Below are 18,199 nucleotides of genomic sequence, written 5' to 3' on the forward strand. Positions count from 1 at the left end.
CCTAACTGCCCCCAGTTCTAATTGATTCTAAAAATTATTTTTTGACTGGTCTTAATTAGTACAATTCAAAATTAATATTATAAGCGTGTGTGTGTGTGTGTGTGTGTGTGTGTTTGTGTGAATGTGTATATTTAAACATCAATTGGATGTTTTCACACCTCTCCACTGACCTGGAAAGATGGGAAAATGTTTCTGTATTTGAGACTTTGATGCCTATCAGGGTGTCCAAAAATCTTACTTTGGTAAATGTTTAATCTTTGTACAAAAAAAAAAAATTGTCTCTGTGTTTGCGTCTATGTGACTAAACTCCTCTCTGTGTGTAATTCAGATCTGAAATAGTTCCTGATTGTTAACTGAGATCCATCTGTGGTTTATATTTGAAAGTGTGTAAGTTATGAGCTTTGTATTATGAATAGCTTTGCAAAATATCTGTGAGCTAAGTTTTTGTTAGCCTAATATTGATTGACAGCTGTATTCAACCTATGACAATTATTTGAGACTAAGTATTCTCTTGGGTTTAGGAAAATACAGCTATTTGTTGACTTGTTTCATTTGTCTTGGAAAAAGTGCTGAATTCTTTTTTGGGCACATCCTGCCCTCAAGATGCTTTAAAAAGGGGACTGGAAGGCTTTTGATAGGAAAAATCTCTCCTTGTGGTTAAAAAAGAAAAATGCTGAATTGAAGAGTAATTTAATCTCCTCTTAATTTTAAGCTATTTGGAAGTTCTGTAACAAATTTGGAAATTTATATGTGTTACTAAGAAGACATATATAATTGGGATTGACTATATGTGAAGAAACTTGGGAATCTATGATATTGAATAATACATAATTATGTTTCCAGGTATATTTACTGATTTTTTATGGGAAAGAAAATACTGTTCTAAATTTTATAATTTGATTTGTTTTGATGTTAAATTAATATTGACAATACTTTATCAATAATTTCACAGGGTCTTATTGTTGGTAAAAAAATTTGTAATAATCTTGTCTTTCATTATATGTTTATAGAAGGGAATATGTGTGTGTTTGTGTATGTGTGTGAGAGAGAGAGAGAGACTGAAAGTAAAATCTACTTAGCATTTGTTATTTGAAAATAAGAAAATGTATTGTCTAATCTGATATTCTTTAAATTGGAATCAATACTTCTGAACTGCATGTTTCTGATCAGAAATTAGTCTCTTATCCTTTAACTAATACTTATAAAATGTCACTCTGCTATGTAAATCCTATCTCCGACAATGCTGACTTAGTCAATACTACCTGATCATCTTGGTGATGGCACTAGTGAATTCCTTACCTGATGAACAAAACTCAAGAGACATTTTGAATGAGGAAAGAAAAAATCTTGTTATTTTTAAAATTTGCCCTCCAACCTAAGTGAGATTTTTTATCACTAGGAATTTTAAGCAAATATTGTAAGTTTTGAGAGAATCATATTGTAAAGCTATGTCATCTGTGTAATTATTTGGTTAACTCTTAAGACCATATGAGCTATTTGAATACTGTAAGAGTATTGAAGTCTGGAATTAATACCTGATTCTTTTTTTAAGGATAATGAAAGGGAAATCTCAAAACCAAGACCGCCACTATGATTCCAAATATTACTACATAATGTATAATATGATAATGAAAATATTTTATAAAATTTCATTATCATATTATTATTAACTCATATTAAGTCATGTATTAATTAACTTGATTACTTGGTTGTTCTTCCTATTGGTTTATTACATTGGAATTAACAACACATGTTGGAAATTTAAAGTCACCTAAGATTTTCTAATGGTTTCAAAACATTCTGAAAATAATAATTTGCATTTTGAAAATAGCTAGTCCTTAAAGAAGTTTATGTATAGAAGTTTCTAGCTATATATGTAAACTGGAACTTTTTTGATATATATATATATGTGTATATTTGTATGTATATATGTATGAATGTATATATGTACATATGAATATATAAATATATATTTATATCCCAAAACTGTGGTTGTTTGCTTTGAGGGAAAAGTACCTAGGTAACATGAGGAAGATTAAAATAATAGTGATAATTTGAGAGTTCTCTGTGGCAATCTGTAGCTAATTGTTATGTAAGAAGCCAGGAGATGATGGGCAATTTCCTAGCAGAAGGAGGTGTTTAATTATTTTAAACATAGTTAATAACTAAATGGGTTCATTGCAAAAAGTTATTCTTATAAAAATTCAGTTCTAATTGTGAATTAGGATTATTTTATTTTTACATCTCAAAGTCTGCTTATTGTATTTCGTTTACAGCACTGTCCATAGATACATGAGCAGCAATTGAATTATAATTTTCCCCCTGGATCTCATACCAAATTATATCCTGGCACATTCTTGATTCTCCCTTAGTACTCAAGCCACCTGAAGTTCTGATTATAGGTAATTGCTATATTGCAATATATTGATAATTGATCTGTCTGACATCAGGTATGTTAAAATAAAAAAAAAAAAAAACAGCAGCACGCCCCGAAGCCATTAAACCTTTGAGGTTTGATTTTATTGCTGCAGAGGGAGTGAGTGGCCTTTGTGAGAAAGATCTCAGCCTCAACTGTGGTAGGATTCTTTTAAAGTGGCAGACCTGAAATCTGGCTCATTGGAAAGGATTGTCTGGAACCTCTGTCTATAAAGGATATCTAATACATAAAGGAACATGCTCTTTCTTAGCAGATTGGCATAATCTTGCACCATAAGGTGCATGCACAATAATTAAGTTTGAGAGTGAGTCCTTGGAACTCTATCTTCTAAATCTTAAATAATGGCAAGTATTTTGTCTTGGCCTTTTTTTAAAACATAGGATGTGACTATCATGACAAGTTTCCTTAGGAAAAAGAAATATCAGTATGGCTACTTATATAAGGATAATGCCTATTGGTCTATTTTTTTAAACTGCTTTAAAGGAGAGATCCATTCTTCAATTACAATTTTTGTTCATTCTAAACATGGCCAAAGTTAAAATAGAAAATTGTGTGGCAAATTGCTTATTGGACATGTGCACTTTTAAAATGTTTATTCAGTACATTTATTTATACTATTCTTGAGCTTTTGATTACAACTTAATGTGACCTCCATTAATAAATCTGTGCTATATTGGAACCATGTTCTTATAAAAAGAATTCTGATAAGTAAAGAATTATGAATGTAAAAATTTATATTCAGAAACAAATTTTGTAATCTTAAATGCTGTTAACTCTTCTTTAATGGGTGGAGGAATTTTGCTCTTGAGATGTAAATTGACTATTACTGTTTTATTGTTTAGTGTAAAATTTGTGTCCTGTCTCCTCATTCCCAATACCAGTTTCCAAGCTTCCACCTGGTTGCAGTCACATAGAGGGGAGGGAGTTCCCCTTTTGCTCTCAGTGCCCAGATAAGGGGCAAGGCTATAAAACCTGAGTGGACCTCTGCTCGGCCATCTCTCTCTCTCTCTCTCTCTCTGACCCAGTCAACTCTCTCTCTGACTGTCTTTCCTTGACTCCCTCTCTCTCTCTCTTTGTCTCAGCCTCTGTCTTACCAAGCCTAGCCTTTTGTCATTCACCCTGTCGTAAAGTGCTGGTTGACTCTTCTGGAGGAAAAGTTTTTAACCTGTTTACTTTGTTATTTTTCATAATAAAATCCTGTGCAGTTTTAACATCCCAGAGTGTGCACAAATTCTTTTGTTTTTCAGTGGTCCCAAAATTCTTATGCTTATCTGTTTACCTCAGATCCCATCATTAACACTAGCACATGGAATATTCATGAAATAAGAGAATTGTACAGTTATGCAATCGGTCATTGTTACCATTATTAAATAGGAAGGGCAGCTAGGTGGCACAGTGGATAGAACACTAGTCTTGGAATGAGGAGGATAGGAATTTGAATTTGGCCTCAGACACTTGCCACTTACTCGATGTGTGACCTTGAGCAAGTCATTTAATCCTGATTGCCTCACATCCAGGGGTATCTCCTGTCTCTCTTATTCATATCTGTCACTGGACACAGATGGCTTTGGAGGATAAAGTGAGCACAGCACCCCTTCACTCAAATCCAATTCATGTACTTGTCAAGGAGGCGTCACCTTACTGATGTCATGGCCTTCTTTGAGAGCAAAGGACAAACATTACATCAAATAATAGGATAAATAGAATCCTTGTGCTTTAGCTATACTTTTTTTTAAGATAAATTTTTTAATGAAATGTTTCAGGAACTCCCCAAAGGATAAGCATTTGGTGCTATTGTCATTACTAAGCAGATTGAAAAATAGGTAATTTGCATAATTATTATATAACAGGTTTACGCTCATTCTCCATTGTGGTGGAAGTAAATCCTGGAGCACATTCATGAATCCAGACACTTTGAGAAAGGGAGGAAGGATATTTTCTTGGAAAGACCATTGACTTTTTAGCTAAAAAGATATTAAAAGATTTAGCTGTGATTCTATTGATAGAATGTCTCTTTTGATGCTCTAAACAAAGTACCTCTAAACAAATTTTATACTTTAGTGAAGTCTTAGTTTCCTAATTTGTAAAATGGACACAATAATGTATACTGCTACCTGTCTCATAGGATTGTTGTGTTAAAAGTATCTTATAAATCTGTATATATATATATATATATATATATATATATATTTATGATGTCATCTAAAACAAATATAAATTTTGTCTGCTTTTTTCTCTCAAATAACAAATATGAATCTCTTCATTGTATCAACAATTGCTGGATGGCACCTACATCCTGGAAGGGGAAGATTTTCATACTTTTGAAGGTCTTTAGCAAAACTGATGAGCACAGAGCTTCTGAGTTGAGAAAGGGAACTCTTAATCTAATGGAATTTTCAATAGCAAATTCCTTACCTTTAAGGAATGTGACTAGAAGCACATCCTGAATTGAGGATTGCTCCCTTGATGTATGAGCGCAGAAGCAGCTTTATCAGATCCTGCTTTCTGATGGTGCAATTGTATAAAAACCATTTCTCCAAATCCTACTGGGAAGAATAATCCTCTAGTTTAGAGAAATCATCAAATATCTATATTAACCTAATTCTATTATAATCTAATTCTAATCTAATTTTATTCTTTCTTAGGACCAAACTCTGGAGACTTAACATTTGTTAGCCTAATTCTGTTTGTTTCTTATTAGGACAAATTCTAGAGGTTAATACATGTTAGTTTAATTAGTTATTAAAATCAAACTAGGGGCGGTTAGGTAGCGTAGGATAAAGCACCGGCCTTGGAGTCAGGAGTACCTTGGTTCAAATCCGGTCTTAGACACTTAATAATTACCTAGCTGTGTGGCCTTGGGCAAGCCACTTAACCCCATTTGCCTTGCAAAAAACCCTAAAAAAAATCAAACTCATGAAGGTCAACAATATGTACATAAACACACATATATGTATATGCATATTTACACACATCTCATAATTTGGATCTATTTCTAAAAGTATGACCAAAGCCACTTTGAAATGTCAACTTCCCTGTTAAGTTTCTTAAGGAGAGGGACTATTTCATTTTTGACTTTAATATCCCCAGAATTTACCATAAAGTTTGGTATATGTTGTTCAGTCATTGTTAGTTATGTCCCACTCTTTGTACATTTGTTGTTTTCTTGGCAAAGATACTGGATTGGTTTGCCATTTCCATCTTCAGTTCATTTTACAGTTGAGAAAACCAAAGCAAATAATGTGAGGTGACTTGCCCATGGTCACACAGCTGGGGCAAGTACCTGAGGCCAAATTTGAACTCAGGATGATAGATCTTCCTCTCTCCAGGCCCAGGACTTTAGCAACTGCATCATCTAGCTGCCCTTATCTGGTATATAGAAGGTACTTAATAAATGCTTTTTGTTTCATCAATTAATTATGATGTAGAGAGGTAATCCTGGATTCTCAAACAATGTAACCTTTGGTAGGTTCTATTAAGCTATAAAGACTTTAGATGCAATCCCAGCGATAGACTTTCTATGTAAGGAGCAACTTTTCATGAACAGGTTCATCTGAAGGTAACAAATACTTTTATCATAAAGGGAATGGAACAGTTAAAATGTTATTGTTGTTGGAGATTTCGTGGTTTTCCTAAGCTTGATGTTGAATTGCATCTTTTTTTTTTAGTCATCTTGTTGGATATCTTTCATACTGCATATTATAGAAGAATGGAAGTTCCTTGGGGACAGGGAATGTTTTGTTTTTGTCTTTGTATTCTCTGTATTCAGAACAGTGTACACAGTGAATATTTAATAAATGTTCATTGAATTAAACTGAATTCTTTTTTTTTAAGATTCAAATTTTCTTTGGAATTTTTTTTTCCATTTAAGATTTTATTTATTTTGAGTTTTACAAATTTTTCCTCTAATCTTACTTCCCTCCCCCCACAGAAGGCAATTTGTCAGTCTTTACATTGTTTCTATGTTATACATTGATCCAAATTGAGTGTGGTGAGAGAGAAATCATATCCTTGAGGAAGAAACATAGAGTATAAGAGATAACAAGATCAGACAATAAGATATCAGTTTTTTTTCCTAAATTGAAGGAAATAGTCCTTGGACTTTGATCAGACTCCATGGTTCTTTCCCAAATTGTCCTTGATTGTTGCACTGTTGGAATGATTGAGTCTGTCAAGGTTGATCATTGTCCCCATGCTGCTGTTATGATGCGCAGTGTTTTTCTGGTTCTGCTCATCTCACTCAGCATCATGAACTGAATTCTTAATATAGCATCATTCCCTCAGGTAATGAATTCAAGCCAATTCTCAGACTCCTTTGGAATTCAAATACTACTGCTTGGATGTATTAAATTTATCTTTTAAAATTCTCTCATCAGATTTTTATGATTCATATTATTACTATTACATATAAGAAGAGAAATTCAAGACTCCAGTCACAACTACTACTTTAATTATAATTTAATACAACTTAATTTTTACATGTAAATCTTTTTAAATAATTTACTTTAGGCAATGGGGTTAAGTGATTTGCCTAAGGTCACACAGGCAATTATCAAGTGTCTGAAGTCAGATTTGAACTCAGTTCCTCCAGACTCCAGGGCTGGTGCTCTATCCATTTCATGTAAATCTTAATATACTTTCTCTATATTATTATCTACTTCCCTGAAAAAGTTTTGATTGAATATTTTTGATTATATTATTTAAGTAGGTATTTAACTGTTAAGAATCACAATGTGAAAAAAAATCATGAGATACTATAGAGACCTAGTTTCTGGGCAATTTAATCATTTTATTAATAAGACCAACAGGTTTATTAATCAAAGGATGGTCATTTGTTGTCTGTCTTAGATCAAAGGCCCCTCATGGAGATGGGCTCACAGTTTGAAGAGTAGGTATTCCTGAAGAGTACCAATCAACTCTGGTCAATCATAAATGGAGGTGGGCTATTGTAAAATGAGAGTCTTGTGGTTGTGTCTTGGGTCACCTAAATCTTGGTCAAAGAGATTTATTCATTTACAAATTACCTATTTGACAAAAGGGAGAACATTTCCTGTTAGAGCAAATACATTGAGCAGGAGTGCACCCCTTAGCCCAAACTTAGAATTTCTTTTACTGTTTGATTAGATCTTGGCCTGGGGTAGCTCTCTAAGAGAGATTTTCTGTACTGGTGGGTTTTTGGATGAAGAAAAAGAAATGGGGAAAAATTTTGGTCTTGATTTTGGGTTTTGATTCAATAAATTAGTTATTAAATACAAGAGAGAAATATTTCATTTCTCACAGTTCTTATAGTTTTTCTTCTTTTGTTTTTTACAAATTGTGCAAGTGAACATTGTAGAGGTATCGCTGCTGTCCAGCCCTTTCTTTAAAACCAGCTTATCAGAGTCAGAGTTTTCCTCACTTGCCAGGTAATGTTCTCGGTAGAAAAATGACTCAAATTCTATTTTATTAGAACCTATAACTCTAGATTGCAAGAACAATATATTTTGGTCCTTGTCTTCCACCTTGTCTGGAAAATCACCATCCTATAGGAAAAAAGAAAAGAAAAGATCCAGATATTAAAATGTTGGACCATAGACTACTTAAATGGGAAGAATATGTATTAAATTATATAGAATATGAGTGTTAATACATATGTATATTTCAAAGTTAACAACACACACTTACATGCATATTATATGTATATACATATTAGTTTATATATGCAATATATGTGTAAGTATGCATACATGTATTCATATTTGCATGTACACACAAATTTTGCTTAAACATAAATATGTATGTATTTACATATGTGTGTTTGTTCTTTCCTTTGTGATACTTTGTAATCCCATTCTCTTGCAGTGTATCTACCCGCACGTTCCAAACCATGGTTATACTTCTGGCACACCCAGTTTTTCCTCCTTTGCCTAGTTGGCATCTCATTGCTCCCAGGCAGACAGGATTCCAGTAGGACAGTAGTCAAACTATGATCTCCCCTCAGCAGGAACTGGAGGATCAACAGAGTAGTTCATCCCTGGCCTTGCCACAAGGTTGGAGACAGAAGCTTATTGCTGCAATCACCCTTCATTCTCCAAAGAAATACATTGCTCCAATTAATTCCTTTATCAAGAGTTCATCTTACTGATAAATTCAATAGAATATTCTGTGACTTCCTCCATTGTCCAACTGCCTGGAGACAAGAATCCAACTGCCAAGAACTGAGAGCCTCCTGCCCCGTAAGATATAGAAAATAGTATGGGGAGAGGGAGAGATAGAGGGAGAGAGAGAGAGAGAGAGAGAGAGAGAGAGAGAGAGAGAGAGAGAGAGAGAGAGAGAATTGTACCAACACCAAAATTCTTAGGACTTGTGCTCTCTAATCATTTGTCACTGATTTTTGGGATAACATTGACAAAATTCCTTCTCCCCTCTGAGACTCAGTTTCCCATCTGAGGCAGTTGGACTGGGAAGTTATTAATAACTTTTCTAATTCTTTTTATATTTATCAATATTTTTTCCATTTACATGTAAATATACTATTCAACCTTCATTTTTGTAAGATTTTGAGTTCTAAATTCTTTTCTCCTCCTTTCCCTTCTCCTCCCCAAGACAGCAAGCACTCTGATATAGGTTATACATGTTCAATCATGTTAAAGATACTTTCACATCAGTCCCTCTTGAAAGAAGAATCAGAATAAAACAGAAAAGCCATGAGAAAGAATAAACAAAAATCAAATAAACAAATGAAAACAGTATGCTTTTATCTACATTCAGACTCCATAGTTCTTTCTCTGGATTTTAACATTTTCCATCTTGAGTCTTGGAATAATCTTGGACAACTGCTGAGAAGAGTTAGTCAGGTGGCACAATGGATAGTGCAACGGCCCTAGAGTCAGGAGGACCTGACTCAAATCTGGTCTCAGACACTTAATAATTACCTAGCTGTGTGACCTTGGGCAAGTCACTTAACCCCAATGCCTTGCAACACCCTCCCCCACAAAAAAGTTTATCATAGTTATCATCACACAAATTTGCTGGTACTGTTCTGCTCACTCCACTCAGCATCAGTTCATCTAAGTCTTTCCAAGTTTTTCTGCCTGCTCATCATTTCTTATGGCATAATAGCATTCCATTCAATTCATATACCATATCTTGTCTAATCATTCCCCAATTGATGGACATCCCCTCAATTTTCAATTCTTTCCCAGCACAAAAAGAGTGACTATAAATATTTTTGTACATATGACTCCTTTCCCTTTTTTTATGATCGCTTTGATGGATCAAAGGTTATACAGAGCTTTATAACCCTGTGTGCACAAGAACTCTTCTAATTCTAACATAATATCTCCTCATAGAATAGAGATATTCTATGTAGCTATTTAGTTATATATTTATTCATCTATCTATTTTATGCATTCATTCATCTATTAAGTAATGGATCAAGTTATCTAGCTATCTCTATTCTATCAAGGACATTATGAATCATTCAATCATCCAGGTTTGAAACCTGTTATCCTTGACTTTTCACTCTTTTGTACCTCAATATACAATTTCTTTCCCAATTTTTTCTTGTTTTAACATTTCTCCTCTTGTGTTTACTTTTGCTCAAGCCCAAGTCACCCCTTTCCTGGACAATTACAATGGCCTCCTTATTAGTCTCCCTACTTCCAATTTTTTCTCCATTCTAATCCACCCTTCACACAGATACCTAAAATGATTATCCAAAAGCATGAATCTGATCATGGCATCCCCCAACTCTATGAACTCTGGTTGCTTCCTATGGTATTCATGATAGGCATTTAAAGACTTTCAAAACCTGGGGCTAGCTTACCTTTCCAGGTTTTTCTATATTATTTCCTTTCATACAATCTCTGTTATAACAAACTGATACCATTGCTCCTCATGCACAACATTCCATTTCCTCTCTGCATGACTTTGTGCAAGCCTGGAATGCATTGTCCCCAATTCTATTTCCTTTGTTGTTGTACAATCATTCAGTTATGCCTGACTCATTATGACTCCAAGCACTTGTCCATGGAGTTTTCTTGGCAGAGATACTGATTAGTTTGCTATTTTCTTTTCCAGTGTGTCCCTATTTTACAGATGAGGAACTGAGGCAAATAGGAGCTAAATGCTTTGTGCAGGATCAAACAGCTAATAAGTATCTTAGGCCACATTTGAACTCAGCTCTTTTTGATTCCTAGCCCACTGCAATATCCTCTCCACCAAAGGATTTCCACTCAGCTTCAAACTTCAAAACCTTTTCCTATCCTCCCAGCTGCTCATGCTTTCTCCTCAAAATGATCTCTTTCTACCTTTAAGCTTGATTTTGATGTTCACTTCAGTGATCTTCCTTTTGTTAAAGGGGTAGAAAGAAAACCATATAATGAGATTTGCCCATATTTTCTTCATCCCCTAAACCTAATCCTGATGATGCTACTAATTTAGAAGAGGGGATTAAAGACAGCTTATAATTAACTTTGAAATATCTTGGAGCACCTAGGTGCACAGTGGATGGAGTACTAGGCCAAAAGTTCAAATCTGACCTCAGGCACTTCTTGTGTGACACCTAGGCAAATTGCTTAACCCTATGTCTCAGTTTCCTTCTCTGTAAAATGAGTAGTAGAATGAAATGGCAAAATCCTCCAGTAGTTTTACCAAGAAAACCCCAAACGGAGTCCTAAAGAATCATACATGACTGATAAATAACTATAATTTGAGATAACATATAATTTTTTTCCACTTTGGCATTTTTACGTTGCTAATTTTCTTTTCTTTTGGCTAAGTGAGTTCATTGAGAATTAAAGGTTCATTCCTGAAAAGAAGCTCAAAAAACTATGCTTTCATTCATTTTTCAGACTAATATAGCAATTCACTTTGTAGGTTATAATCCATAATTGATGTGCCAACTAATTGTTGAGATGAATTAGGTTTCAATGTTGATCCTGGGTCCATCCCATGAGCAAAAGTCATTCACTGACTTTGGCAAATCATTATAATTTTTTTATCACTTCCTTTTTATTCTCTGGACCTTGGTTTAGTTTCAGGAACTAGGAATTATTTATTTTTTATTTTGTAAGACAATGGGGTTAAGTGATTTTCCCAATGTCATACAGCTAAATTAGTATTAAGTGTATGAGGTCAGATTTGAACTCGGTTCTCCTGATTCCAGGGCCGGTGCTCTATTCACTGCATCACCTGGCTGCCCCTGGGAGTTCTTTCTAGTATTTTCCTAGAAAGGAAACTAAGAATTTAAGAGATTTAATCTTACCTTAAATTGAAGTTCTTTATCACTTTTGCAGGATAGTAGGTAGCTCTTATTTCTGTCCTTCACAGAAATGGCTATTAGGGATTTTGAACCATGACATCTATAGTACTGCAGGATTAATTGAGTCCTGGGTACATTGTCTGAGATTAAATATTTATGAATTAGGATTATTTTGAATAGAAAGGTTTTTTCCTTCACATTTGAACATTTAAAAAGAGTTACTAAGTTCTTCTAGCAGAACTTTCATCTTGATCTTCCATTGTGTCTGGATAGTTGAAGTGGACTAGAAGAATATGTTTATCTTGCCATGACTACTTCACACTTCTTAATATTCACTCTACATGCAAAAAATTCTAGCCTATCTAATATACTTTCTAACTTTAAAAATCCAATTTGAGCCTTTACTTCATTTCAGAAGTCAGAATTCTGATGCTTGCATTTCTTAGTCTTTCTTATTGAAACACAATTTGACATATTTCATAAGTAAGAACAATCAGAGCCTTTAGCACTCTTTTGGTGACTTAGAATTTGTAGAGTGGAAGGCTCAAGAAGTTGACTTTATTTTGAGATATTTTAAGGCCATATTTGAAGGCAAAAACCAGTTGAGATAATTTTGGATTTCTCTCTTTCTATAGCAAATTCTGTATCAGCAGCAGGACTGATCGAAACTCAAAGAGAATGAAGGGCCATGTTTTATGTCTTCTCTAAAAAGGAGACTGTTCTTAAGATTTGAACTAATAGAGCCAAGATCATAAAATTGAAATTGATGATAGATGAGAATATTGTTTTGATAATATTTAACTATTCTAGAATGAATAAATGAATGAAAATTTAGTAAGTGTTTATTAAGTGCTAGGCACTGTGGTTAGCATTGGAAATAAAAATAAAAAATCAAAATTGTCATGATCCTCAAGGCTTGGAAAGAAATGAAGTTTGGTCAGGGATTTGGTCTCATCTGACTAAAAATTTCGTATTTCTTTAATGAGAATTATTTGAAAATGGAATGGAATGTCTTATGAAGCAGTGAGTTCCTTCTCAGTGGATGTGTTCAAGTAGAGGTTTGGATAATCATCATAAGGAATGGTAATAGGACTTCCTGAATTAGATAGGAGGGTGCTAGAGATGGGGTTTGAACTAAATAACCATTTAAGCCTCCTCCAATTAGAAGATTCTTAGATTATAAGGATAATTATTACAAAATGTTCTGTAAAACAAATAAAAGCCCATAACAACTATGAGCTGCATAAACACCACATAGAGAAGAAGAGAAATGTGTAAGGTTTTGGATTCTCAAATGAAGTCCCCAGCAGTGTACTTAATAATCAGATCCAACAAAGACAAATGGAAAATTCCAACGCAGTCTGGTATGAGTAGCATTAAATTGGACCTACTCCTGTATCTTTCACTTAAGACTTGGGTTTAGCAGGATTTAGGAATTTAAGTGGCAAAGCAGAGTGTGAAGAACAAAGAACTTGGGTCTTTGAAAAAGAAAGATCCCTAAACTGGTAGTCAGGACAATTGGGTTGCTAATGCTAATTCTGTTACTAACTGGTCATTTGACCTTTAACAAGTCATTTAACTTCTATCAGACCTATATCCTTATTTTATTCCAGGAACGTCATTTTTGCATTTGTAAAGTGACGGCTTGTATTAACTCTTTTTAAGATCCTTTCCTATGCTATGATTTTGGAATGAAATGAAATGAATGCCATACCTTTGGTATCAATATCAACCATCTCCTCAAAGATGGCCATTTCTTCTTTTTTCACAAAGAAGAGAACTTTGTTTTTTGAATTTCTTAACATGACACAAATGGGATTTTCAATATTTTTGCATATTGCAGCACCTGTTTTAAATAAACAACAAATGGGAGGTTTTCACATTTACCAGTAGACCTTAGGCTTAATTTTTTCATAGTGATTGATGACCACCTTTAGTTACAAAAATTGATCACAAAATTACTTATTTCTTTGAACTCATTGCACATGATAATCACAGATATAGAAAAAAGTGAATTCTTTGAGAAATGTAAGGAATACTACAATAAACAAAGAGAGAAGGGAATTTTTTTTACCATCTTGAAGGTAAGCACTATTTTTCATTTTTGTCTATATGTTCTCAGTGCCTACACAATATCTTGTGCTTAGGTGTTATTTGTCCTTCATTCTTCAAGAAGACCATGACATCAGGGAGGTGATACTATGACAAGCATGTGAACTAGATTTGAATGAGGGAGTGCTGTGCTAAGTCACCAGCCTCACTGTCTCCTCCTGAGCCATCTAGGTCCAGTGGCCAGATATGAATCAGTACAATAGGAGATGGTTCTAGTTGCAAAACAATCAGGGTTAAGTGACTTGCCTAAGATTATACAGTTAGTAAGAGTCAAGTGTCTGAGGTCACATTTGAACTCAGGTTCTCCTGACTTCAGGACCAGTGCTCTATCCCCGGCACTGCTTAGCTACCCCTACTAAATGTAGGTCTTTAATAAATGACAATTACTTCCTTAAGAAAAAGGTAGTTAAAAATTGGAGAAACCATCCATATTCAAGAGCCTATAGGGATTCATGGAAGCACAATGTCTGGAAAGTGCAGAGAGAATCCCCTACATTTTTTGTAGAGATTTATTTAATCTCACAAAGCCTTTCCTCTGAGATTACTGCAATTTATCCTGTATATTACTAGAGCCTACAGCGGGAATAACATGGCACTATGGATAGATCTGAACCTGGAGTCAGGAAGACCAGAGTTCAAATGTGACCTCAGATACTTCCCAGCTCTGTGATCCTAGCTTGTCACCTATATTTGGCTCTGTTTTTTCCATCTATAAAATGGGGATAACAGTAGCCCCCCAGTTCCCAGAATTGTCATAAGGATCAAATGAGATAATTATTGTAAAGTTTCCCCATTATAATGTGAACTCTTCGAAAGCAAGGACTGTCCTTTGCCTTTCTTTGAATCCACAGGCTTAGGATAATATCTGGCACACAGTTGTTTTTCTGTTGCATCCAACTTTCATGATCTCGTTTGATGTTTTCTTGGTAAAGATACTGGAGTGGTTTGCCATTTCATTCTCCAACTCATTTTTACAGATGATGAACTGAGGCAAATAGGGATAAATGACTTGACCAGTGTCATATAGTTAGTAACTACCTGAGTCTGGATTTGAACTCAGGTCTTCTTGTCTCTGGGCCTAGCATGCTATCCATCCACTTCTCCACAAAGAGTAGGCACTTAAATGGTTGACTGACTGACAGACTAAAGTCTCAAAACACAGCAACAGACTCCTCTTATTCCATGGAGTATATTTCCAAGCACAGTCTCAAAGGTGGAATGAGAACAAAGTATGAATGGTCAGGTTCCCTTTGTTTATAAATTCCTTCCTGTGTTGATGTCCTGGCATCAAATACTATGTACCTGACTTTTTTCCTGGACATTTCAGAGAACCTATGATTTCCTTCTTGTATCGTGCCTTGATCAGCAGCACATAATCAGTGTAAATAGGATGGATTTTTTTAAAGGTTTTTGCAAGGCAAATGGGGTTAAGTGGCTTGCCCAAGACCACATAGCTAGGTAATTATTAAGTGTCTGAGGCCAGATTTGAAGTCAGGTACTCCTGATTCCAGGGCTGAAGCTCTATCCATTGCTCCACCTAGCTGCCCCAATAGGATGGATTTTGAGAGTTGAAGAATTTCCAGAGCAACAAAGAACACTTGGCCACAGTCTCCTTCTTGCAGTATCATTGTTTTCATACAGTAGGAGTGACTCTGAGCTCATATGACTCACATCCCTTTCATGGAAGCTTCTCAAACCAGATCTGTTCCATGGAGACACAATTTTTCTCATAGCTGAGAAAGTTGATAAGGGAATATGGGTATGCCCTGACAAGAAACTTGTCCTCTCCTTCCCCATCTAGAACTGATATTTATATAAACCAAATAATCCTTTCTTTTTATCAGTGTAGGGAGAAAAAAGTTAAATCATACATTAAGAGAAATGTTTTCATTTTCTCTCAGCATCTTCTTGTTTTCCCTCACTATTTTGTCTCCCCATTTTGCTCCACTTCCTATAACTTCTGTAGTTATATACAATTTCTTTTTTTTAAAAAACGTTTTATTTATTTATTTTTCCAACTACATGCAAAGATAAGTTTCAACATTTTTGGTGAGATGATGAGTTTTATATATTTTTCCTTCCCTCCCTTTCCTCCACCTGACAGAAAACAATCAAATATGGGTTATACATATATAACTATGTTAAATATATATGCATATTAATCATGTTGTGAAAGAAGAAACAAATCAAAAGGGGAAAAACATTAGAGAGAAAAAAGCATAATATATGACAACTTCTAAAAACTGAAGATAGTAAGCTTTGGTCTGCATTCAAACTCCATAGTTCCTTCTCTGGATATTGATGGTATTTTTCATCTAATTCTTTTAGAATTATCTTTGATTATTATACTGAGTATATTATATGGAGTAAATCCATCATAGATGATCAATACACAATGTTGCTGTTAGTGTGGGCAATGTTTTTCTGATTCTGATCACTTCACTCAGCATCGGTTCATGCAAGTTTTTCCAGGCTTTTCTGAAATCCTGTCCCTCATGATTTCTTAGAGAGCAATAATATTCCATCACATTCATATACTATGATTTGTTCAACCATTCCCCAATTGATGGACATCCCTTCAGCTTCCAATTCTTTGCCACCTTAAATAGAACTGCTATAAATATTTTTGAACAAATGATTTTTTTTAATTCTTTTTTGTGATCTCTTTGCAATATAGATCAAATAGTGGTATTTCTGGATCAAAGGGTATACAGAGTTTTATTGACCTTTAGCCATAATTCCAAATTGCTCTCTATAAAGGTTGTTTCAGTTCAAAATTCCACCAACAATGCATTTGTGTCTCAATTTTCCCACATTCCCTCCAATATTAATTATTTTCCTTTTTGGTCATATTGATCAATCTGGTAGGTGTAAGGTGGTACCTCAGAGTTGTTTTAATTTGCATTTCCCTGATCAACACTGATTTAGAGCATTTTTTATATGACTATAGATAGCTTTAATTTCTTCATCTGAGAATTACCTTTTGATATCCTTTGACTAGTTATCAGTTGGGGAATGACTTATATTTTTATAAATTTGATTCAGTTCTCTATATATTTTAGAAATGAGTCCTTTATTGGAAATGCTAGTTGTAAAAATTATTTCCAGCTTTCTGTATTCTTTTAAATCTTGGTTGTATTGGTTTTATTTGTGCAAAACTTTTCAATTTAATGTAATCAAAATGATTTATTTTGCATTTTATAATACTCCCTATCTCTTCTTTGGTCATAAACTGCTCCCTTTTCTATAGATCTGACAGATAAACTATTCCTTGTTCTCCTAATAGGCTTATGATATCACTTATTAGGTACAGATCTTGTATCCATTTCAACCTCATCTTGGTATAGGGTGTAAGATGTTGTTCTATGCCTAATTTCTACCAAACTATCTTCCAGTTTTTCCAGTTCTTCCAGAACTCTCAGAGTGAGTTCCTATTCCAGAAGCTGGAGTCTTTGGGTTCACCAAACACAGATCACTATAGTCATGTGCTACTATTTCCTTTGCATCTAATCTATTCCACTGATCCACCATTCTGATTTTCCTTCTTCCTATTTAATGTCATACTACAGTTTATCAGACACTTTCCTCATGGCAATCCCCTGAGATAGGGAGCACAATGACAAAGAAAGTCTACAACAACCTATTAAAAAGAAGAGCTGTGAGTGAATTTCTAAGAATTCTTTTGATTTAAAATAGATGTACAGGCCTACTTAACTTTATTTTGTCCTTCTTCTGAACTTAAAAAATATCAACATGAACATTTTCATATATATAGAAGAGAAAAAGGTTTTTACATGAAAGCACAAATCTCTATGATATATAGCTTACATTAAAATGTGTGTATTATGTTAATTTCAAAAGTGTCCCATTTATATGGGTCTTCCTTTCATCACTATTGTTGGTCCCAAATCTTTCTCTCCCCTCCTTCCACCTTAAAAAACAAAATCATAATGACCATTAGAATAAATGAGTCAGGCAAAACAAATCCACATGCTGTGCATGTCCGAAAATGCTTATAACTATATGCCTATGGCTGCTTACCTCTTTTGCAGTATGCATCCACTCCAAATTCTGGCTCCATGGTATTGGCAAAATCAGGATTAAATTTACAGTCCACTTCTGGGGCACAGGCCACTTCTTGACAGTTATTTACACCTACCATCTTTATATTTAATGAATACTGTTAAAAGATAACCAAAGTTATTTTGACATCTTATTCTGTTTTCCCAACTCATATTTCTTAGAGCACTTTTTTCCCTGTTAGTATTTTGTCTTCTTTGCTGTGATAGCACTCTATTATTTAGGGATATTTTTATTTTCTAAGTTATATTATAAATTTCTTGAAGGCAATATTATATTAGTTTTATCTTTTTATATTGCAGCATTCAGTACTGTGCTTTGCACAT

General features: G+C 34.3%; 1 pseudogene; it reads right to left on the minus strand.

Moving 5' to 3' along the window:
* LOC141507039 (adenylyl cyclase-associated protein 1-like) overlaps positions 1–17,955 on the minus strand; it is a 28,066-nt pseudogene extending 10,111 nt beyond the window's left edge.
* Between the last annotated feature and the right edge of the window lie 244 nt (positions 17,956–18,199).

This window comes from Macrotis lagotis, chromosome 1, assembly GCF_037893015.1.
Source record: "Macrotis lagotis isolate mMagLag1 chromosome 1, bilby.v1.9.chrom.fasta, whole genome shotgun sequence".
In the NCBI taxonomy this organism is placed as follows: Eukaryota; Metazoa; Chordata; class Mammalia; order Peramelemorphia; family Peramelidae; genus Macrotis; species Macrotis lagotis.